This window comes from Tenrec ecaudatus, chromosome 3, assembly GCF_050624435.1.
Source record: "Tenrec ecaudatus isolate mTenEca1 chromosome 3, mTenEca1.hap1, whole genome shotgun sequence".
Classification (NCBI taxonomy): domain Eukaryota; kingdom Metazoa; phylum Chordata; class Mammalia; order Afrosoricida; family Tenrecidae; genus Tenrec; species Tenrec ecaudatus.
The window spans coordinates 47,625,772-47,652,172 of NC_134532.1; positions in this window are offsets into that span (position 1 = coordinate 47,625,772).

Below are 26,401 nucleotides of genomic sequence, written 5' to 3' on the forward strand. Positions count from 1 at the left end.
GACTCCCTGCAGCACACGGGGTGGGCAATGTCACTCCTGCAGGAATGCAGAACCATGTCACTCATGCTCCCTGTAGGCAGGGGCACGGTGCCACTGTTGTGACTGATGCTATTGGTGCTGGGAGGGCACCCTCAGCAGACAGACTCAGTGACCAGGGCTGTGACCAGAGGTCTCCCGGACCAGCCTGAAGTGGCTCTGGTGGAAATGCAGGGTCTGGGGTAGGCGCTCGCTGGGCTATGGCTAAGCTGATGGGGGTGGGTGGCTGGGCAAATGGAGTGCCGGTGGAGAGTTCCCAGGTAGCTGTGTTGGTGGATGTTCCCCCATGGGGGTTGCCAGGCAGCCCGCAGGTCAATTACCCAGGCCTCGGATGGAGGGAGGAACGTCGGACCAAGGACAGATTGCTGTCATGTGGGGAGAGGAGAACCATGGGAAAGGGAAGTTTCTCTCCTAGTGGGGTCCCGCAAGTGGGCAGCTGTTGTTCGGGGGACCATGCTACGTGTGTCTTGGCAAGTTAGGCAAGCGACTCTGGGCTTGGTGTCCTGGGCCGGGGAGTGGGCCTGAAGCTAGTTGCAACCGTATTGGCAGCAGCCTAGTGATGGAGCTGTCCCATGAACGGGTCCTGTATCACCCAGGCTCCTGCTCAGGACAAATGCATGAGATGGGGCTGGTGTGCTGTCCCGGGGGGATATTTCACTCACCAGACTCCTACCGCTCGGCCACCTGGATACCAAACCCGCTTTGTTTGAAAGAGCTCTCAGAGTATGCTGGTCCCCTTGTCAGCCATCTTCCTCCTAGTTCATTCTTCCTTCCTTCCTTCCTTCAATTTCTTTCTTTCTCTCTCGCTCATATAACATTCACATTTCCATTCTTAAAACACTTCTAAAAAAGAGTTGTATGTCCATCGTGAAAATAAGCTTAATACTCCCTCCTGCCTCACAGATCCACTGATTCCTCCCCAATTCCCCCCTCCCCTTCCTTATAAACCATTGCCTCAGTTATTGTCTCTATGCATCCACTTCTTCTTTGCTTCTAAACAGGGAGACAATAACAAAAATAATTTTTAAAAAGATAAAATGAAACAAAAAATAATAACATAATGATACAAATAAAAGTAGAGTACAAAACAAATAGGGAAGGTACCTATTTCTCTTTTCCTATCCTGCTCTTCATCTGCCTCCATGGTTGCTGTGGTAGTTGCATAATCTGTTGTCGATTTGACACTTAAGAGTGAAGGGTTGGAGTTTATTCTGTCAATCCGGGTTCAGTTTGATGACATCATTTGGAGGCGCTGAGGAGATAAATAGCTCGCTGGAGGCAGGACACAGGCTCACACCCTGTGAGACATTTCTTTCAACAAGACACAGGGAGCTACACTAGAGCCCTGGAGTTGAAGGAGCCACGTGGAGACTCCTGACAGCATTGAGATGTTTCCACCTCCACTGGATCCACAAGACTTTCCACCCACTGGCATGTGCTCTTCCTGCATTCGGCATCATTGCATATATTGTGTGAGTCTGAAGAGAAATGTATAGTCTGGTATCAGATATATGGGCTAATATTGGACTGATGGACTTGAACTGGACTGGGCTGGTATGCTTTCTTAATGTACAATTTATCTTTGATATAAAGTTCTGTCTTATACACATATGAATGTCTATGAATATGTTTCTCTAGTCCACCCAGATTAATACAGTTGTGGAGTTTCACATGTTCACTTTCCAGGTACTAGGTAAAGGTGCCCATGGTTTATGACAAGATTTAGCTAGATCCATCCTCTAGGTGATCATATTCTGGGTACAGGATCTTAACATGGCTCTGCTCAATACTTACCTTCATAGAAAAATCAAAGAAGATAAGGGCATTACAGCAAAGTGTGGTGAAGAAAGCAGATGGTGCCAAGCTATCCATTATCTGGGGTCTAAAAGGCTTGTCTTCAAACAAGCAGCCATCTAAGTGAGGTGTCAAGGAATTCCACAATGAAGAAGTACACCAGCCTGTGTGATCCATAGATAGTGACAATTAAATTTAAATATGATGAAGGAAAAACCTTCAGAGCTCAAATTATGAATATGCAATTTGTCTTAAGGGTAGGTGAACAGTGAGAACTTGAAATCCATCTGAAGAATATCTAGTCATATTAAACCTCTGACAGATCCCCTTGAAAAGCTTTACTCTAAGACAGAGATGATTGTGAACTTGATCATGGCAGATCAGACCATGGCATAGTATGATAATTGGTCAGTTGACCCTATCTCTCGATCCAACCTGAATTTGCTCTAAGGTAAAGTATTTCTCATTTGTTCCATGGCAGCATTTTTTTTTTTTGCTGAACTTTAAATATTGATGGTAGTCTTTTCTTTCTTACTCTTTATTTTCATTTTTGTCTTTATATTATTATTATTTTCTTCTTGCTGTTTTATTTTGGCTTTATTTTTTATTGGGTTTCCAAGTTTGTAAAGCACAGAAGGCACGCGGATCCATAGAGACAATAACTGATGCAATGGTCTGTTGGGCTCTTGGGGAGCAGAGGAGTAGGAAGGGTGAGGAAGTTTTGGGAGCAAACAATGAATGTGGGTGGGGAGGGATCTTAAGAATTTGTAATGATATATATGTGTATATATACATATATAGTTTGCAACACTTTAAAAATTATTTAACTATACAAGTGTATGATATGTGAATATTATTTACATCTATTTTAAAAACTACATAAAAAGAAACCAGCTTGACCAAGGGTTACCTTCGGTGAAGGAGATCGGGTTGTTGCTTAGGGGAAAGTCAGTTTATATTAATGGTGGCGGGATAATTTTGAAAAGGATATCAGTAGTGGTTGTAAACATGAAGAGTATAATCAAAGACACTCAATTGTACATATAATAGTGGTTGAATTGAAGAATGTTTTGCTGTGTACATTTTTCCAAAATAAAAATGTAATGATATGAACATGGAGGAAGAAAAATTTTTAAATGATAGTGATTATATGTCCCCCCACATTTTAAAAAAAGAAACATCTTTTTTAATACAGTATTTATTTGTCTTCCCTCTGTCAAACTCTGAGCCAATTATTTTCCCCAGGCTTCCCAGGGAGGTGCAGGGAAAGGAACATATTGGGCAGACAGACGTGGGACAGAGAAATGTGGGGGGGTGGAAATGGCTCCTTCACATGGCAAAAAGGATGAGGAAGGCCACCATCAGGGCCTTTGAGAAGGCAACGCCCAACATGGCATAGGAGAAGAGCTGCTGCTTCAGTGAAGGGTTCCTGGCATAACCCAGGATGAGGCTCCCAAACCTAGTCCCAATGCAGGCTCCGGAGATGCCACTCCGACTGTGGCAACTGGGTCCCAATGAGCTTGGCTGCTGTGTCAATGTCCCTTGAGATGTGCTGGTTTGGAAGCTGTGACTAGGGATCAGTGAGGTCAGGGAATGTGGGGCTGCCAAGCTGCTGAAGCGCTCTTCTGTCAGTGTCTGTCTGGGCTGTTTCTGCAACACAGGCAAGGGTCACCTCATCAGCTGGGAGGCGCTCCTGACCAGGGGAGGGGTGGAGAAGAATTTGGCGTTCGCAAAAATTTTTAGGGGGTGAGGGGTACTGGCAGGCGAGCTGCTCCTATTGCAGAGAAGACTGACAGGTGTATGCCTTTTCTTGATATGATTGAATTGTTGAATTATACCATATGTGCATGAAATTCCAAAGAACTGTTTTAAGAAAAGAAACAAAAGGTCATCTGTTACTTACACAGACCCTCAGTGTAGGGCTTTGGTTAACAGGCTCATGGCCCAGTGCCTGTCTTGCGAAGAACATTCTATTAATACACAGCTATGTCCTTCTCTACTGCCTGCTGTTTTTTTCACAATCAGTAAGGTTGAGTTATTATCCCCAAGTCTATATGACCAATGGAATCATAAATCATGGTTTTCAGAGGTCTTTTTCAAAAAAAGGAATTTGTTGACCCCTAATATAGGGGAAGAGTCTGGAAGAAAAACAGCAAGGCTTCATGAAATACATAATTCTAAACTATAATGATTGTTTGACAGAAAAAAATATTTTAAAAATTCACTGATAGATAGGTAAGAACTACCAACCTTAGTAGGACAGTGGTGACTTGCCTAGCTGTTAAATGAAAATTCAATCCTTCAGACCCACCAACTGCTCTGTGGGAGAATTTGTGGTGGAATAATCTCATAAGGAATACAGGCTTGCAAATCTTATGGGAGCAGTTCTAGTCTGTCCTATAGGATTACTCTGAGTTGGAACCGATCAATGTCAACAGAATTTTAGTTTGGGTACAAAGCAACTTTTTACAATATATTGTACTTGAATAAATGACACCAAGTTTCAAACCACGAACTTTACAGCCATTAGTTGAGCCCTTAACAGTTAGCACTCCACTCAGTCTGCCTGAAAGATATCCTGACTGGCAGTTACATGATCTCCTGGGAACTTGCGAAGGGGTGCAGTCTAGCCTGTCAATTAGGTCACACCTTAATGACCTCATTTGGAGGTGCGAAGGAGATAAATAGCTCACTGAAGGCTAGATACACTCTCTCCCTGTGAGGCATTGCTGTTGACAAGCCACATGGAGTTATGCTAATTGCGTCAAGAACCTTTGGAGTTGGAGGAGCCACGTGGAGGCCCACGCCAGCGCTAAGATGCTTCTATTGCCACTGGATCCACAAGACTTTCCACCCACCAGCCTATGATCTTCTTGCACTCAGCGTTGTATCATGTGTTGCATGAGTCTGAAGAGGAATTTACAGGATGTTATCAGACATATGGGCTAATATTGGCCTTATGGGTTTAATCTGCACTGGACTGGTGTGTTTTCTCAATATACCATTGCTCTTTATATAAAGCTTTTTCCCATACACGTAGGAGTGTCTATGAATTTGTTTCTCCAGTCCAGCAGAACTAACACACTGAACTTCTCAAAATATATGCTGATGACCCCTGATAAATTTCTACTCCCTATGGGACAAGCTCATTTTGGTTGGTTGTTTTTCTCTCTCTGAGAATGTTTTCTTTTCTTACAATACAACATTGAATTCACAGATATTAAGGGTAGGCACTGAATCATAATAAAACATAAATTCCTAGTGGGAAACTGAGATGAAGAACCTTGGATCACAATAGAAACCCAGACTAGAAATTCCCACTCCAGATGCTTATGATTCAGAATCCTTCCTTCTTTTCATGACCTTACAGAGCCCTGCAACTCTGCTCCCTCTCTGCATAGGAGGTTTGTATCTGTACTCGCTCTGAATTCTCTCTGTGTGTCTTCCCCACCATTATATAAGGATGTGTGATTGACTTTTAGACTGCCCTTTCACTGATAACGGTATGTTCTTGGCAGTGTCTCTGGAGATGGTAAACCAGCTTTCATGGAATCTGTATAATATGGGCTATCAACAGTACTAATAAGACCTACTGCAGTCCTGGAACTTGGCTGATACAGGTCATGGAAGAGCTACTAAAAGTGAATACAGAGTTTATACATTAGAATCTCAAAGATGTCTTATGTTCCCTCTGGTCTCCTTCAGACTCAACTAGTTGCACATTACAGTTGACATTTGCAAACACAGTATATGCTTGTCGTGAAAACGATCACACATGTCAACTGTCTGCCACTCACACACACTTGCTCTCAATAATGTTACTTATTAAAATAGCTGCCTGAAAAACCCAGCTTAGTACAGGCTCCATGATGATTCTGTGTGCATACAAATTGCAGAATAGGGACTCTTGTAGACTATGGTACTGAGGATCTTCTCCAGGAACTCTATTGTGGGATTGGGGTGTTTTTTACCAGCAGAAAGAGGGCTTCTGTTTGCATATGCTGCTCCCTGAGAGAATGAGCCAGGTGCACAGATAAAGCAGTCACAAAACCTCATGTTTCAATCCCTGAGAGTTTCACTTCTGAGCGTTGCCCCCAAGAAGAGGAAGAAACTGACATATTGGGAACCAGGGCTATTTTCCCAGGTGTTCAGAGTGAGTAAGAGCTAAATTTGAGTAAATATATTATGAGACTATATCGGATGGACTATGTGCAGATTTGCATGTGAGTGGTAACTTTGTAATAAAGTTTAAAGGGGTCAATCTGGGATGAGAAACGTTGGCTTCTTCCTCAGAGAACATATTCCCTGCCATGAATTCTCCATTCTCCAAGACCAACGCCTATTATTTCAGGCCACAGAAAGTGATGAAGAAACTGGTTGAGGAGGTAGACACAAATTAAGTTTGAGGACAACTTTAGGAATAAAAGCAGTGGTCCTCTCCTTTCAGGGACTTATATCTTTCTAAGATACTCAGAACAAAACCAAGAGCATTTAAATGGCTAGATATACATTTTCTCTTCTGCAATAGATTATGTAAAATTATTAGATATTCAAAAATTTGAAGGTCAGCTAAATCTAGAAGTCTCATTGAATTCAGCCAAAAGTGGCTCCCATTCAATGTATTCTGGAAATAGGAATGGCTTTTTTAAGTCATGAAGAAGGGAGAGGTTTTCTTTGACAACTGTACTTCTACAAGTACGCAAGAGTCATTCTAGTGTGGAAAGAGTACATGCAACACTAAAAAAAAGCTTACCTTTGATACAGGAAGACATTTCTTATCCACAAAGTCATCCATAAAATTATTCATACCTAATCTTACATTTTATAAAGGGTCTTATACCAAAATATCTGAAATTCCTCACTTAAGGTTGTGTGTCAATGGATGCTGGGAATGTTACCGGTATCAAACAATAAATGACTAGCAAAGCCACCAGGAGGGAATGAGCTGATTAACAGGACAAATGTGGACCCTGTGGGTGAAACCAGAAAGAGTGGCCGGCATTCTGTGGGGCTGTGAAGGTGAAGATACAACATCTGGCATGAAGAACTGAATGACCCTCTTTGGCCCCAGAGCTCTCCCCGAATCCTGAATTTTCACAAAAAGGTAGTGTGTTTCCTGGACTATCATGGGCTGCAGGTTCTGAAGGATAGACTGATACAGGATATTAGCACCCAGATAATAAAATGCAGTTGGTGAATTTATGTATTTTCAGATGGGATTCCAGAAAACACACATACACACACACACACACGGCTACAAATATTAGGAAAAACAACCAAAGCTGTCCTGACCCCTGAGATTTCCCCAAATGTTGGAAATTCGACTGCGTAAATCGTGGTAGTGGGGTCCTGCGTTCGCACTCTCCCCTGGAGTAAGAAAAAGAAAAAATGTGTCATATGAAGGAACAATTCAATATAAAATAGGCAGACTGCCTATCTTTTATTAAATTATTAGCTAGATGATTTCCAGAATTCCTCAGAGTGTGCTCAAAGAACATACTGTTAGATTTTCAGCCAATACTCAAACACTTAATAGATACCTTTACCCATGCACCATTTTCCTGAAGTCTGATTGGAAAGTACTTTATCTGAACATCATGAGAACAATGATGCAGGGACCACTCACTGGAAGAGTCATTTCCTGCCCATAAAAGGTTAAGAAGCTGATTGTTGCTGTGGGACAGATTATATTTTTTGGTACAATATAACGTTTGAATTCACAGATGCCAGGAGTAGGCACAGAAGTATTATTTTTTAAATTAGAGATATCCCACGAGGAACTGTGAGATTTAGGAGAATCCACATACAACCACAGGAAACCAGCCTTGAAGCTCCAGCTGCTCCTGGGTCTGAGTCTTGTGCTCTGTGGGTCCTGCATGCCCCCTGGAGACCAATATCCTCCCTGCAGGGGAAGTTTGTGTCTGGACTCTCACTGACTCCCCCTCACTGTGTCTCTTGCACAGTAATACATGGCTGTGTCTTTCAGGCTGTTCATCTGCAGATACAGAGTGTTCTTGGCGTTGTCTCTGGAGATGGTTACTGAATCTGTATAGTATGTACTACCACCAGTACTAATGCCTGCGACCCACTGCAGGCCCTTCCCTGGATACTGGCGGACCCAACTCATCCAGAGGTCACTGAAGGTGAATCCAGAAGCTGCAAAGGAGAGTCTCAAAGGCTCCCCAGGCTTTCTGAGATCGCCCGCAGACTACACCAGGTGCACCTCACACTGGACACCTGCAAACAGAGACACTCTGATTAGATGACTTACATACAAACACATGCACACACAATTATACACACACAGCAAGCTCTACAATGATTACCATGTAAAATGGCCAAAATGAAAGCCACGTTTGGTACCAAATTCATTATGTGTGCTCTGGACTAGCTCTTGGTTTCAAAATATTAACAGCAGAGACCCCAGAAACTAGGACTGTCCTCTAAGATGTCCCACTTCAGGGGCTGTGGTGGTTTTATCAGCAGGCAGAGAGCTGCATTTGCATGTCCCCTGATATTTAGAACCAGATGAGTAGAGAATATGGACAAGAGTTCTCCCTCAGACTGAGAGAAACACGAGGATGCACAACAGAAAACAGAACTCTTAAACAGGTTTTTTATCAAGCATTGCTTTAATTGTTATATATTATCAATCTTTTAAAATATAGTTTTCAATTTGTAAACTTTATATTACATACATAACAAGCTTTCTAACTGAGTGGTATAAGGACTCACAATGCATCCTCTCTGATTCCCCTTATGGTGTGGATACACATGATGATAGTAGACTGTTCTATTACCTGTTTCTTGTGTGGGAACCTTACTGATTTTCTTTCCTTCTAAGGCATTTCCACATTTCAGTGATATTTGTACACTGTGGACAGGAAGTTCTTCATAAAGCATGTCCACAAAACATGCAGAATGGTGTCTCCTCTCCGGTTTCTGATCTGAGAGATTCCCGTCCTCCTGCTTTTGTGATAATCAGGAAACCTGGCTATTTATCACTTTTCTTCTTCTTCTAAAAGAGTCACTTTTCATATAATCAGCTTACTGGTTGTGTTCCTGTTATTTCATTTATCTTGGTTACTTTCTTATTGCCTCTCCCAGGGCCGTGTTACCTGTGCCATGGATATTACCTATGCATACTCATCTTTTTCTAGTTCCATTAGTTGGAAACTGAAGTAATCAATCTCAGTTTTACTTCTATACTATACAACTCGGTGCTGCTATGAATTCCTCATTAAGTTCTCTTCAGATGAACCCCACGGTTTGTTGTCTTGTGATTTCATTTTCATTTAATCCAGTGCAGCCATCCAGGATGTGAAAATCATTGAACACATGTTCATGACACAAATTGTATAGTATATATTGATGTATTCATCACTCACACTCACTGCCATGAGCCAATGCAGACTCATCATGACCCTATAGGACAGGGTAGAATTGTCCTTGAGCACTTCTGAAACTGTAACTCTTTATGGGAGATAAAAGACCCGTTTTTCTACTGTGGAACAGCTAGTGCTTAAGAACTCCTGAAATTTCAGGTTGCAGCTTTATGAGTAACCAGAACACCGCCAGGGTTCATTTATGCATACATATATTTAAATGTGTTTATGCATACAACTTATAAATGAATGGATATTTAAATTGATGTGGTTTTTTGTAATAAATATTTAGGAAGACAAGATTCTCAGAGAAAATATTTTGGAGGGAAAGGAAACCCTAGATACTATCAGGAAGCTCCTTGCTCCCATGCCTCCCATTGCCCTTGCCCAGAAGTCTGGCTCCTGTGCTCTGTGCAGGCCATGTGATCCCTATAGACTGAGGTCATTATTACAGGAAAGGTTGTGCCTGGATGGCACTGAGTCCTCTCACTGTTCCTCTCACACAGTAATGGACAGCTGTGCCCTCAGTGGTCATTGCACTAAGCTGCGGGGAGAACTGCTTGGTGGATATTCTTTTGGCACTTCAGAGTCACCTGCATTAAGGCAGGTATTTGTTTCCTGATGCTCAAACATACTGATAACAAGCGCTGCACACTTTTCTGCTGGTTGTGGTAGATTCAGATCCAGAAATATGGAGCCACAAGAGACAGCAAATCTTAGGAGGAGGATTTGTGAGGGATTCATCACTCCTAGGCTCGAATCTTGATGATGTACCTGTCACAGGGCAGGGAGAAAAATTCATGATGACAACTAATGTAAGCCTCTTTTATGTCAACCCATTTTTAGAATCTCTTGATGTTATGAGATACATAACCTCCAGGCCAAAGAATATATGAAAGAAAATAAAAACTTGCCAACAAGTTATATAGTTCCTGGAGAACTCTGACCACTATGTGGTGTCTTGCACCAAGTTTTGAACTTTAATCTGGAAATTGAAGGGGTGATCTGCATGTTAGAGCCCCAGGAGAAAAAATAGAGACACTTTCAGTCTTTTCTCAAAAACCGAAAAGAGGAAGTCTAACGTCTTCATCTTCTCTGGGATTGACTTCCATTTATTGAGAACTCATGTTCCTTAAACTGAGGAGTGGAGAAAATGTCTGGACACAGAAAACTTAGAGAGTGTTAAGAAATTGTGGCTCTCTCCCTCTCTCCCTCTCCTCTCCCTCCCTCCCTCTCTCTCCTCTCTCCCTCCATCCTTCTCTTTCCCTCTCTTCCTCTCTCTCCCTCTCCTCCTCTCTCTTCTCTTCTCTTCTCTTCTCTTCTCTTCTCTTCTCTTCTCTTCTCTTCTCTTCTCTTCTCTCTCTCTCTCTCTCTCTCTCTCTCTCTCTCTCTCTCTCTCCCTCCCTCCCTCCCTCCCTCTCCTTCTCCCTTTCCCCTCATCCCTCCTGTGTTTTGGTATTTCCTGTGAATGCCCGAAACTTCCCTTTTTCTTCATAAAAGTCAGATTACAAAAAAAGAAATTCTGATTTATTTAAACCCCCAGTTGACAGTGGATATTATTTCTACTGTGTTCTCTCATTTCTCTGAGTAGTCTCTTGAGAAATCAATCCTTTTTATTTAGCCTAACATCTAAATTAGCACGAGTTGAGATGGTGGACATGTACAGAGTTTTGAGATGCAAATGGGCAAAGGCAATGAATTGATACTTGACTAAAGGGGACATTCAAGTTGCAAAGATACACATACAAATACGTTAATTCCCATTACTCATTGGTGTTGTTATTGTTTATTTGGTCAACTTTGTTTTTAAGATCTTTTCTTGGAATGGTTACAGAATACCTGGCCATATTTTCTGGAAAACATTTTAAACACTTTAACGGAATCTTTTTTGAAAAAAACATATGTTCAATGCAACCTGTGGTGTGATTTGTTTGTTTTTTTCCATGAATTTTCATTGTGCATCACAGTGATACAGAATCATTGAAAACTGTAGTAGTTTCTCTGTGCAACATGCTGTACTGAGCAAATAACCTGAGAAGCTGTACTAACGGAAAACTATGGCATCAAGATTGAAGGAAGCCAGGTTCATAATCTGGCACATGCAAATGACATAAAACTACATGATGTAAGACAATATGACTTGTAAAACTTACTGATAAACAGCAGGAACTACTGCCTTCACTTTAGTTTAAAATTCTAAATAAAGAAAATTAAACTCCCCAATATGGGACCAATGGAAAGTATCAGGATATATGGAGATAATATTGAAGTTTGGAAGAAGTTCATCTCTCTTGGATCTCTAATCAATATTCATGGAAACTTGACTCAATCAACTGCTGCATTTAGTTGAGGAAATCTGCTGCACAGACCTCTTTAAAGGTGAAGAACAAGGATGTCTCTTTGAGGACTCAGATGTACCCGGCCCAAACTATGAGGTTTCCAATTGTCTCATGTGCATATCAAAGTCGGACAATGAATGAAAACAATGAAAGATCAAACGATGTACTTGAATTATGGTACTGGAGAATAATTTGATGGTAGGATGGACTACAAAAGAACAAACAACTGTATATTGGATGATGTACAATGCTTAATAGAAAGAAGTGAGGAGTCGATTACTTCATCTCAAGTACTTTGGATATTTGTTAGGAAAATCATAACTTTATAAAACATAAGGTCATTAAAAAAATTTAACGTTTAACAAAATAGATTTGTACAGTAACTGTAACAAAGGCCTCATACATCACAACTGTGAAGATGAAGCAAGACCTACACTTCATTCTGTTTTCTCTAGTGTTGCTGTGGGTCCAAACTGATTTGATAGGACTTAAAACAGCAAAATGCAAGGTCAATGACAAACATTGAACTCAATGGAGAGTAAGTGAAGTCATTCACCTTTCAAATTGGATTCAGATAAAGCTACCATTAAATACCAATCTTATTTCATATTGTGCTGAAACTGTGGTTACATAATCTGACATCAGCTTGAGAATATTGAAAGTGAAGGGGTGGAATTTAGCCTCTCAGGTCACAGCTTGATGACCTCATTTGGTAATGCTGTGGAAATAAATAGCTCGCTGGAGGAGGGATATATACTCACTCCAGTTGTGAGATGCAAAAGACCAGCCCAGCTTTGTCTTACCCAAAGATATGCCAAACAGAGGTTATTTATCAGCTCATGGGAGGTCAGATGCTTAGACATATTCCTCCTGCAGGCCTCTGGTCCACTGTAGGTGGAGTACCCACACTACTGTTAATGGTTTCCATGGAGAGCCAGGAAACAGGTCAAACCTGCTTGGTGACATCCAAAGTTAGGCTGCCATCCTGAATCTAGGATCCACCCATCTTATCACATGTAAACCCTTAATCCCTCCTCTTCCTATATTGTATGTACCCCTATATCACCTCCCTACCACTACTGTATTACCTATAGCACAACCCTTTTCTCTGACTATGTCTTTACCTGTAATTTGGCAGCTTGCATGCCCCACCCAAAACAAGATATATAAGCCTGAGTTAACAATTGAAAGCTCTCTCCCCTCACTCTCCCTGGCTCTCAGCTCTTCCTTCCTCTCCCTCCATCCTTGCTCCCCTGTTCCCTTTCCCATTGTCCTCCTTCCCCTCCCCCTCTCTCCTGCCCTCCTGTCTCCCATCTCCGTGTGGACCACCAAGTGCGGCTGAGGTGAGCATGCTACCAGGAAATGTGTCTGACTCCATTATTTCAATCTCTCTTCTCATCTCTCCTTATTCTCTAGGACTTTATTATAATCTTCATATAGCTCAACTGTACTATTGTGCCTATCAAACCTGCGATTAGGTGTGGGAGGCTGGCCTTTACCTCACACTCCCTGCGAAACGTTCCTGCTGATAAGACACATGGAGCTACACTAGATTCTTGCAGCTGGAGGAGCCTGTAGAGACACCCCTGCCAGCATTGAGAGTTTCCATTGCCTCTGGATCCACAAGTCTTTCCACCTAATGGCCTGTGAACTTCCTGTATCCAGGGTCATTGCATGTGTTGCATGAGTCTGAAGTGGTATTTTTAGATTGGTATTGGAAATATGGATTAATATAGGACTTATGGACTTGATGTGGACTTGGATAGGATGTTTTCTCAATATACAATTGCTCTTTTTTATAAAGGTCTTTCTTAAACAGATTTGAGTATCTATGAATTTGTTTCTCTAGTCCACCCTGACAAACACAAACTCTGAACAGTAGCTATCAGTCAACAAATGAAAACCAAATGCATCCTAAATGGCAACAAAGAGGTAAAACTCTCTATAATTGCTGATGACAACTCTGTAATTGCTGATGATTTTGCAAACATAGAAAATCCAAAAGCCCTAGAAGAAAATTGTTGAAAGTTAAAAGATAAAATAAATGGAATAAACCTAAGAGAACCAGTCTTGTACAAAGAAAACTATAAGAAAAACACTACTCCAAGGTACCAAAATAAATGCAAATAATGAGAATAATGGACCATGTTCATGAAGCGGAAGGCTCAGCTTTGTGAAAATAACACACTCTAAGCAATCTATAATTATAATGCAATTACCATTATAATTAACTTCTGACCAAGATCCCAGCGTCTATCTTCAAGGACATGGAAATTACTGACCACATTTTAAAAAAAATAGTGGGGAGGAAATGAGTCACTCAGGGCTCAGCTTAGCAACAATGAAACTCAAAACCTTCCTCTAGTTCTTGAACGCCTCCTCCCCCCCAATTATCATGATCCCAATTCTGCCTCGGGGACCAGGTTAGACCAAAGGATGCACAGCGATACAGTAGGGATCTGGAAACACAGGGAATCTAGGATGGATGAACCCCTAAGGACCAGCAGTGAGAGTGGCAACACCGGGAGGGTAGGGGGTAAAGAAAGGGAGAACGGATCTTGGGGGATCTAAGTGTAACCTCTTCTCTGGGGGATGGACAACTGGAAGGAAGGTGAGGGGAGAGACCGGGCAGTGTAAGATAAGATAAAATAATAATTTATAAATTATTAAGGGTTCTTGGGGGAGGGGTGAGCAAAGAGGGAGGGGTTGGGGAAAAAAGGAAAATGAGATGATTCTAGGAACCTAAGTGGAAGGAGAATTTTGAGAATGACAAGGGCAACGAATGTATAAGGTTGCTTTCCTCAATTGATGTATGTATGGATTGTATGAGTTGTATGAGCCCCAATAAAATGATTTATTAAAAAATTACTCTTCAACTTAAAAAAATGAAACAAGTCTGTCATAATAAAGGCCAAAACTACATAGACACCCCATACTTAGAAGATCAGTGGTGTTGTAGATTACACAATAGACTACTAATTGCAAGTTCTGCAGTTCAAGACCAGCATCTAATCCTCAGGAGAAAGACAAAGCTTTCTGATCATGGAAGGTTTTACAGTCTCAGAAATCCAAAGGGGCAATGATGTTTTGTTCTGTACAGTTTCTATGAGTCTTAATTGATTCAACAGCAGTAAGTTGGGTGTTTGGGGGTGGGGGATCAATCCCTATAACTACACCTGAGATTGACCTATGGGAAAAAGGACAATCACAGTTTAAGTGGATTATCACTAGACTTGTCTCTGAATCCCTAAGACAGTCTTCTCTGGAAATGTCCACCTGGAAAAAAAAAACCACTCACTTGTGTCTCAGGTTTTCTGGATGTGAATTAGTTTCTAGAGAATATACTAGAACAGGTTGATCCATATATAAAGTCAAGGATCATACAGCCGAATATGTTTCACTAATCCAGGCAGATGAACTACCTCAAGGAATGATTTCAAAATACTTTCCCAATGCAAATGAAGGGAATGAAATTGAGGACGCAACCTTGTATGAGTGTGCAAGATAAAAACAAATTTTTTTAAAAGTCCCCAAACCAAGCAACACACTCAGGGAATTAAAATAGAGATAAAATGACTCCAGGTGTGAATACACTGTTAAAATGGAGTCGGCATAAGTCTAAACATAGGACAAGCTACTAGAAACTTCTTCAGAGGAAACAGAAATTTACCTTTGGGCAATAAGCAAGAGCAGCTCCCACACTCCCCCGGCTTTGTAAAAATTAAATAAACAACGGGCAAAATTCTTGAAGAGTGTATGTGGGAACGGGAGATCTTCCTTACCTGAGGGGTCTTGCCCTTCTATGGAAACCTATACGCTTTCCCAAAGAAAGACTGGCCTTCACTTTGGCTGAGTTCCTGCTCACTGAACCCCATCTTTGTACAGCTGGGCCCATCTCTTTCTCCTTTCACTTGCCACCTGCCAGACTGTTGACTGATAGCCACCAAACTGGGTCACCTCCCTTGAGGCCCCCAGTGCTGGAAGGACTTAGCCCAGATACCTGGAAATGCTAATCATGTCTCAATGCGCGGTGGGGGCGCTGGAATATCACTTCAACACCCTCAAGGTTGGGTGTACTCCCCGTAGCCACCCTACTGGCTGGCAAGGAGCCAGGGCATTTCCAGACTTGGGTTCTCCCCCAGCCCTACTCCGGGGGAAGTTACTGCACAGGTGACAACACTGGGTAAAACTCAGGAGGAAGCCCTAACGTTCTGTGCACCAGCTGCAACCACTCGCTTCTTGAATAGCGTTCACTTCTTCATAGCGAGAGAAGAAAGGGACCCGGGCCTCACCTTTGAGCTGAAGATGTTCCAGGAGTCTTGGGGAGGAGGCACCTCTGTATGGAGACAATGTAGGGGGCTCAGGAGAGACCTGCAAAGCGACTAATCAGGAACACAGACGCCAAAGCCAGTCTGGGATCCCCCTTTCTCCCAACAGGGATTCTCACAAGGAATCCCAACCAATCCCCAAACATGGGAATGGGACCAGTCTCTTGGACACCCTCCCACATCTCACCATGCAAGGGGCGAGGCACGGGGCAAGGAGGAGGTGAGGGAAGAAGGGTGCTTGCACCCCATCCAGGCTGCTGTGTGCGGCAGGGTCACCCTAACTGGTCACCAACGCGACCACAACATAGGCGCGCCAACTACACAGAGCTCAGGCTGCAGGCACTTCTCTGGCTCCATACTCTGTGCACAGCAAGTAGGAACCGCGCTATGAACATTACTTCTGGCTAGGACACTGCCACTTCCGTCCTCTCTCAGCGTGACCCGGAATAGGAGAAGCATAGTCATGGGTGTGATCCGGAAACAAGTGAAAATTCAGTCAGGACAGACTTCATTAAGCATAGGTATTCAGGAGAATATGGATGTGGCAGAGATTAATACGACATCACAAACAGTAGTTCCTGGTGCTTAAATTCTCACCAACACATTTGAAAGTTTGTTCTTCATAACACTGACCATACGGGAAAGAATTTAGATGAATTAGAAATAATGCAATGTGTAGGTCTTAGTGGGGGCGGAGGGGGGGGATCCCTGTGGGGAAGCCCACCAGATTCTTACCCTGACAAACGGTTAGATTATTATCATATGTGTGATCAAAGTCACATAGCCCATGCAACACTGAGCTAAAAGCACCAACCTATCTGTGACATTGAATATCCACATCGTAAAAGGTGATGCCTTAGTCACTGTGATAGTGGGTCAGGATGTGATTCTCTTACAACCAGAATCTCACAGCTGTGCTCAGGACCACATAAAACAATTAACCATACACTTCTACCATATCGACACAATTTTATACAAAACAAACGGAATATGTTCTTCAGTTCTTGGATACTCAAGTACATTTTAACTTCCATGTGGTGCTTATACATGTCTGAGACAGAAAATCAACCACTACATCACCTGTCTAGTTTTACTATTGTCTATAAGGACACTACTTGCTGTGGTAAAGATGAAACATGTTCTATAAAATGTAAAACAAAAAAGTCTAAGGAGCTGTTTCCCTGCTCTCTATGGTTCTATGAGTCAGAATTCACACAACAGCTCTGACTTTATTGTTCTTCTTTTAAATGAATTTTCTTATTCCATATAAGTAAAACCTTAGAGTTTTATGTATTTGCACACCGGAGGCACAAACAAGAGATATATCACTTCAACCATGGAGCTTGGTAAACAAGAGGAAAACTGATTGAAAAAGGCTGAGACAATGGGCTCAAATATAAGAACAATTATGAGGACGGTTTAGGGCAAGCCAGTGTTTCTCCCTGTGGTGATATGGTCACTATGATTTGGAACTAACTTAGTGACAGCTAACAACAACCTCTCTTGTACAGGGACTGTATGTACAATAAGTACAGAGTGTTTCTTTTTAAAATAAGCAGTAAAGTAATAATCATTCCAGAATCTTGTTGAAAAAATAAAATCATGGTTTTAATATGTATACCTGCAATATGAATCAATAGTGAAGGACAAAATTGAATAAATATAGATTTGTACGAGAAACCATATTTATTATTTTAATGCATGAGAAACTATAAAAGAACATTTTATGACTACAGAGAATATGGGGTAAAATTATTGATAAAATACACTCTACAACAGAATATATTATACTGATATTTTAACAATAAAGGAACATATTTGATGATTACATAACTCTATTGGTTTAGGTGATTAGATCATATATCAAACCAGTTTATCTTTACATTTATTTAAATGGAATGGATTGAGTTAGAGAGCGCCTATCCCTGACTTTGAGTTCATATTTCAACTTGACTAAGTGGAATTATTACCAGGGATACAAGGATGTTTCAATGTTAGAAAAAATTAATGCAGCCAACCACATAAATAGGACAAATAATAAGAACCATATATTAATAGATGCATAAAAGGCATTTGACAATATCTAACACCTATTCCTGATAAAAACCCTCAATAACATAGAAATAGAAAGAGAGACCTCAACATATGAAATATATTAAAGGAAACACATTCTGTGTAGGACAATTAATTGACTGTAACTTGGTCAAAATAGACACTTGTTCACCTTTCTATGTGAACATAAGAACCCACAGATTGGGGGGAAATACATCTTTAGCAGTGAGGAGAGGGAGAGAGCAGGGGAGAAGAAGACAACTGGACAACTGTGGCATTTTCAGGAATTCCTCATCTTGATGCTCACCTGATCATACACAGGGAGCAGAGCCTGTAGCTGTTAGATTGGGGAACGGAACGCGAGCTCACCTTGGGTGCACGGAAGAATTACGACCAGTTGAGATGCAAACACCACAAAAGGAGTTTTATTTGCTAGCTCGAGCTAGGGCCTTTTTCCCCTATACTTCCCTGCGCAGCAGGACCTTGCGTCCAGAACGGAATCAGCCCCGAGTTCTTTGTTCCCTGGGCTTTTATGGAGCCAGGGATGGGGGGGGGGGTGGGCAGTCCAGTGTTGCTGTTCTTTAAACTTATTGGAGAAAACTTCTGGCATCAGCGTTGTGCAGTGGTGGTTGGCGAGTAGTTCCGCGTGTATTGTCTTGACTAGTCAATTGGGGGATGGTGGTCGCTGCTTCCTACTGGTCTGGGACAGGTGATGCCTTCTCTGACAGAATTACTTCAGTGTCCAGGAATCTGAAATTAGAGCCCAAACTTTGGTGCTAGTGCTGGCAGTTGTAAACCAGGACCCCTCATAACCCCTTTCTATGCTGTCACTATTTGGAGTAACCATACTCCAACATGATTCAGCAATAAGCAGGTGCACAGAAGCGAGAAATAAGCAGGTTACATTAGGCTTATTCTAGTCCAGGGGTAGTTTATATAAAAACAGCACGTTTTTCCTAATGCTATGCAGAGCTCTAGAGCTCTGCCCCCTTTATGTTTTTACAAGTACTTTTGCTTATAAGTGACGTTCTGTACCTTTTTTATTACTAGACGGGGGTCTGGATTTAGCCTGTGATACTGTTGTAGTAGTACCATTAGCTGGACAGTATTGACGCGTTCTTTCACAAAAACAATTAACTTATTTACAATGCATGGTTCACAAGTGAGAATGAACAAGAGTATGATTAGGGGGTCTTAACAACGTAGAGAGCAGGGTGGTAAACCAAGGCGAGTTATTAAACTATGATTTAAACCATTTCTTCTTTTGTTCATGTTCTCATTTCTGTCTGGCCAATTTTTCCCTGACTTTAGCCATGGACTCTCTTACCACTCTGGTGTGGTCGGCATAAAAACAGCATTTCCCCCCCAGGGCTGCACACAGCCCTCCCTGCTGGAGGAAAACTAGGTTTAGTCCCCTGAGATTTTGTAACACTACCTTGGACAGGGAGGTTAGTGACTTTTTAAAATGGGAGATAGATTCTTCTATTCTAGCTATATCTTCGTCTGTGGCTGCCCTTAAAGTATTAAATCCTCGGTGCTGTACTGCCAAGGATGAGATGCCGTTTCCTGCTCCTATGGCCCCAAGGCCAAAAAGAGTAGCCAGTGTTAACTGCTGTGAAGGGTTCTCGCCTCTACCTGGTCATCTTGGTATTTTCCATACCCCTTGTTTATGCATCATATATTACTTTTCTGGTGGTAAATAACTTTTGGGAATATTAGCACCATGATGCAGAACTTTATTGATTTATTAAAGACTGGTAGGCTAAGACATGGAGTTAGTTTGGTTTTAGAGCACATTCACTTCCTATTGAGCACCGGAACTATTCATTTTATTTTACCCCTTGTATCCACAGAAGGGAAGATGTTAGCGCAGAACTGAATGTGGCTAAACAGCACCTTTCCTATGCACATTCCATTTCCAGTGACTGCCTGGAGTGTCAGTCCTGGGCCTTTATGATCCCATCTGCAAGACCCAGGGGGTCTCTGCACTCGACCAGTTGAAAGGGGCAGCTATTCCTACTGCCCCATAGTATGGGGGTCTGATATCATAGAATAGCCAACAGGCCTCAGTAGCACTGGGGTTAGTGCGATTTAGGGTCTCGTATGCTGCTGTTAGCATTTTTTATAGAGGATCCCCTAGCTCATACACTTTAGGGGTTACTTGAGTTTCCATTTTTACCAGGGTTTTGGGGTTTAAGGATGGGACAACAGTTTGTGAGGGTGTCTTTGCTTTTGCTGTCCCCCTCCCAGTACTGGATTTGGTCCTCCAACCCCCACAGTGGGGAAATTTTTAGCTTTAATTGTATTATGGTGTCAAATAATGGGCTTTGATAGAGATATATTCCCCAGGAAAGTCCTGAAACCCATTGTTTGTTACCTTTTTTCCCCCTCTGTGAAAATTACATGTATCAGGTTACAGTCAGGAGCATACCTGGTTCGTGAACAATGTTGGACATAAGACATTTAGATGAAGAGAGATTTGACCTGCCATTTTTCATCCCCATTATTGGTAGTGACACATTTCCAAGCTGCACAAAAAAGAGACTCTCCCACATTCACACCTAATTTTTCCGGTCCTAAACCCTGCACATGCATAAAACCCGTTTTTTACTTATGGATACCCGCCTTTGTTTCTTCCTTCATGATCCCCTTTCCATTTAGTTTCCAGATTTTTGCTACGGAACCTTTGAACCCAGGCTCAATTTTTAGGCAAATGCTGATGTTGACTTCCAGCTGCATTCGCCTGCTCAATGGCATTTTGGCAAACAGCCCCAATGGCGGGCCAAACATTGGCCTGTACCCCCTGCAAGGCTTGCATAGCCCCTTATATCTTAGCAGGCCCAGAATAGGGCCAATGAACAGTTTAGGGCTAATGGGGGGTGTTTTACCGTACACAGTTTCAAAAGGTGTTAATTTAAACATGTAGGGGGAATACCGCACACAGAATATAGCAAACAGCAGGAGAGTCACCCGGTTTTTGCCAGTCTCAGAGGCTAATTTGGTCAAAGTCTCCTTTAAAGTTCTGTTCATTTTTTTTTTTACTTGCCCAGAGCTTTGCCGGTTGTATACACAATGCAGTTTCCAATTTGTCCCCAGAGCCAGGGCTAAATGTTTAACGACCTTGCTTACAAAAGCAGGTTCATTATCGGATCCAATTGTTTGAGGCATTCTATATCTTGGAACTATTTCTTTTAACACCTTCTTTGCTACTATCAGGGTTGTTTACTTTTTAGTTGGGAAAGCCTCCACCTAACCTGAAAAAGTATCAATGAAAACTAACAAGTACTTATAGCCATATTTGCCTGGCTTGATTTCAGTGAAATCTACCTCCCAATGTAGCCCAGGTTGCTTACTTTTTTTTCTAACCCCTTGATGCACACATATAATTTTATTTGGTTTCATTTCTTGGCAGACATGGCATTGGCTCACCAGCTGATCTGCAGTTAGCCCTTGGCCTTTGAACTGTAGTTTGGCAGTTTGTAACAATTGCAGCATCTTGATTTTTTCCAAATGAGTAGTACTGTGTAAATTATACAGCCTCTCTCATCTCATCTCAGCGGAGAAGATAAGATTGTCCTGGGCCGTTAGCCACGGTGAGCCCTCTCCTGTTAGGGGTTGTAGCTTTGGTTTGGCCCACAGTTCTTCTTCAGCTGTGTAGCCGGGTACATTTGGAATGGATCCAGTTCCTGGAAGAGAAAATTTAACAAGGCATACCTGCCCACCTGGTTCTCCAGGTGCATCTCCTTCCTTCTCTTGAACCGCAGCCTTTCTTGCCTTCTTGTCTGTGGCACGATTGCCCTTAGCTTCCATGGAGTCTTCCTTTTTCTGACGGCCGGGTGTGCGCACCACTGCCACAGCTTTTGGCAGTGTTACAGCTTCCAGTAGCTGCAGGACCTCAGTCTTATTTTTTATTTTTCCTTCAGCAGTTATGAATTCTGTTTCTTTTTACTGTGAGGACTGATATTTGTCCTGGTTGGTGGTGTGTAGTGGTTAAAAGTTGCCATTTTGAGCCTGTCAAGTAGACTTGTCCATTTTTAAAGTATATTTGGACATTTAACTGGGTTAAAATGTCTTTTCCCAGCAGGGGTGTCAGTCACTCAGGGATGAGCATGAACGGGTGACTTACTTGACCCACGCTGTGGTCCATTTTGCGCTTAGAAGTCCATCATAACAGTTGGTCCCCGTGGCACCTTGCACCCAGCTGATACGAGACGACAGTTCTTCATTGTCATGGGTGAGAGCCGATTGTTTTGCCTCCGTGTCAACCAAGAAATTAACGCGTTTCCCCTCTACTAACAAAGTTACCCTGGGTTCGGGGAGGGGTTCCGAACCCCAACCTTCTCATTCTAGGTCCTGCTCCCCCCCCAACCCCCCCACCCGCATAAAATAGGGGACGTGCTGGCTTATGAAGATTTGAGCACCGGTCAACCCAGTGTCCGTCCTCCTGACAATGCCAGCACCATATTATTTCTTTCAAAAGTCTTTTTCTCTTGAGACAATCTCTGGCCCAGAACCCTCTTTTCTTGCAGTAACTGCACTGATCTTTTCTTAGCCTAGGCCTCCCATTTCTATTAACACATTTTCTTGGGTGTCCCTGTTTTCCCTTTCATTCACAGTAGCTGCCACCAATACCTGGGCAATTTCCCTAATTATTTTTAATTTGTTTCTCCTTCCTGGAACTTTTGATTTTCCATTCACTGTCTTTCTTTCCTCTCTTTCAGGGTTTTTCTATTGTTATAGACCTTCTCTGCCACTTTCAACAAATCCTTCAAATTTATTTCTCCCAGCCTTTCTACTTTCTGCAACTTTCTGCCACTTCCAACAAATCCTTCAAAGGCTTTTTCTCCCAGCCTTTCTACCTTCTTTTGACATCTAGTGTGGCTTGATTAATAAAAGCCATTATTACTGCAGCCCTACTTTGCTCTGATGTTAGGTTTATGGGGGTATACAGCTTATAAGCTTTTATCATGCATTCTAAGAACACAGCTGGACTTTCTTGGGGATCCTGCCTCACATTACCTACCTTGGCCAAATTAGTTGGCTTCCTTGATGCCGCTTGGAGACCAGCCATGAGAACCTGGCGATAAACTTGGAGCCTCTCCTTACCTTCTGGTTCGTTGAAGTCCCATGCAGGTCTTTCCAGGGGAAATGTCCAGTCGATTACCCAAATGTTTATTGTGGGCTGGCCATCTTCACCCGGTACCAGCATCCTAGCCTCCTGTTGGATTCGCTCTCTCTCTTCTGTATTGAAGAGCACGCGGAGAAGCTGCTGGCAATCATTCCAGGTGGGCTGATGTGTGAACAGAACAGAATCTAAGAGGTTAATAAGATCCTGAGGATTCTCAGAAAACCTAGCATTCTGGGACCTCCAGTTATACAAATCACTAGTGGAGAAAGGCCAATATTGGAGACCTTGCTCCCCTTCATCTCTCACCAGGCCAACTGCTCTCAAGGGCAGAGGCTGGGCAGAGCGAGGCTCTGGGTTAGAACAAGGTCCTGGACTAGAACTGGAGGGGTTAAAATCTCTGCCGGGAACTAGGGGCAGGCCCCAGAAGGAATTTGAAAGGGAATTTACCTCCACTGGTAAATCTGATAGGTTTGGGAATATAACAAGCACATTCCAAGTTTAGGTTGTTTTCCACTGTGCTTGGCCATTTTCTGTATGTCTCCCTCTGTGTGATTTTCACGCATTTTAAAAATAAGCGAGAGCTTTATAAAATGTAAAGTTGCAAATCAGGGAGTAACAGGGCAGTGAGGAATCTCTCTCCAATACTGCCTGGCCACCTTCTGTGCTTCTTGAGACTCTTTCAGGGGCATGTAAAAACTCTGTTAATCAGGGATGTGACTAGCTTGGGTCATCTCCAGCTTCTACTCTGAACCAGTCACTGGTGAACCTAAAGTATATGGGTTGCTTGTTTACATGGCGTCATCTTGGCTAGATTGAATCCACTGCACTGCTGTCACCTAGGTTGACATAGGAGCAACTCCACTCAAGACCAGCACACAACTCAGGGTTTTTCATAGACATCAGTAGTCTCCAAGAATCAACGCTCCTTAATGTGTTGTATCCCTTCAGTAGGTTTTGAAGAGTGCTGAAATGGTTGTTTTTCGCAATTAAGTCTACCTTTTATTATTGTTCTTTAAATCATGAAAGGATTTACCAACTTCTGTTGGATCCAGATGGGTTCTAAGAGGCAGTTGTGTAATTGAGGGGTACATTAAAGGGACATGAGTCAAAACATACAAGGCCTCACCTCTTCTACTCGAAACTGGAACTATAATGAGGCTGTCTTGTATTCTCGCATGGCCTTATATAATTGCGGGCATGCAAGCCACAGTAAGCACATATGAATCAAAAGGGGTTGTTTTAGAGGCACACACATAAATCTCTATGGGAAAGATATTGAATGATGTGGCAGTCAACAAAGAAGGTGAAATGATATAGTCATTTTGCCAAGAACCAGTCAACATCCCACCATTTCAGGAGCTAGCATAGATGCAAGACTCAATGGTGATGAGGGTCAAGCTACATGAAAACATTAGCCAATTAGAAGTCTCCAGGAATTGATGGAATATCCATTGAAATGCTTCCATTTGATGAAGGACTGGAAGCACCCAGTCATCCAGAAATTTGGAAGACAGCTACTTGGCCATCTGACCTTAGGAGATCCAAATTTGAACTGATTCTAAAGACAAGTGATCCAAGAGAATGCTCAAATTGAGATCAAGATCATTGATGCCACAGAAAGGATTGCTGAAGATCATCCAACAATAGTTCACAGATAGGTAGCTGCTGCAGGTTCAAGAATAGGACGTGGAACAAGGGATGTCATCGGTGATGTCAGTTGTCTAGTATTCTGTTGTGCTGGTCTCCACAATCCGTATCCTTGGAAGCAGGATTCAAGGATGTTACTTTGAAGTCTAATATGTGTTTGAACTAAGCCATGGTAATTTTCATCACCTCACATGCATGTCAAAGTTGACATTGAAAAAGGAAGAGTGAAGTAGAATCGATTCATTTGAATTCTACTACTGGTGGAGTATATTGAAAATATTGAACATTGTTCTGTTAAAGGCACAAACATTTGTTTTGGAAAAGGTATGGCCAGAGTGCTGCTTGGAGCCAAGATGGTACAACTTCATCTTGCTGGAACAGTGGGCTCAAGCACGGGACAAAATTGTGGGGGTGGCCAAGGGATGGATAGTGTTTCTTTCTGTCTGTCCTTAAGGTCATTATGGGTCATAACCAACTTGATGGAACCTGACAGTGGGTTAATAGAATTACCTTTTACCCATGGGTATGATTGATAATGTTTATATGACAGTGAGATCTCTAAGGTAAATGAGAAATATATAAACCATGGATACTGAATGGATTTTGTCTTTCCCCCCAATCTGAAAAAAAAAAAGTCTTGATTGTCCTTATTGATTGTTGCCCTCATGAAGAGATCATGAAGCTATGAATGCTATAGCAAAGTGTGGTAAAGAAACAAGGTGGTACCTGGCTATCAGAAGGAATATTATCTGGAACCTTAAAGTTCGTCATCAACAAGCATCCATGTAAGTGAGTTGTCAAAGAATACCAGTCTATATGATTCATGGATTTTAAATAATAAAACTCAAATCCAAGGACAAAATGATTTAAAGTGACACTAAACCTTTATGAGAGTAGCAAGTGTTCGTTTTCTCCTAAGGAGCAGCTGGTCACTTAAGCTGCTGACATCGAGGTAAACTCCTCCTGAGCGAGACCATAGTTGATCAAGTATCCTATAAGGATTCCTGTGAGAGGGCAGGAAAAGCCACGACCTGCCTAACTGATGATTCCCAGCCGATCAGGGTCAACAACTTAAAAACAACAGAAAGCATAGAGCCCACCCCCACCTCCCCTGCCCAAGCAAATAAGAAGGGCTAACCAGCTCCAGACCAGGCCACACTACTCTCACTCCGTCTATAGTGTAGGTTCCCTTGGGCCTGTCCCTAAAGATCCCGATTTAACCACTTAATGAACCTGCTGCTCCTACCTGTTACTTAAGGCTGCATTGCTGCCAAGTCACCGCACCTTTCGAGAAACCGATGGCGCCAATACTCATCCCGAGAAAATGTCACTGTGTCCCAACACTTAGAGAAGTTAATTTTGCTTCTCAAGATAAGGAAAACGGGGCATATTCGATGTTTAAAACTGCTCACAATCCCCTTGCCCTTCAATAAAAAGCCCATCTTGTCTTGTACATCCTTTTTTTTTAATCGAGATCATACCATTCTTTGACACTGAAACTTTGTGTTGTAATTTCTATTGTCCATTTTGTGCTTTCCATGACTAATTGTCGAACCTGTCAACTTCATATCACAATATTGTACTTTTCAAAAGTTCTTCACTCTGTGTATAAAATAAATGCACAGAAATCATAGCAGTTATTCCCAAGTTGTCTTGAAAAAATAGCATCAATTAAAAACATGACAAAGTCCA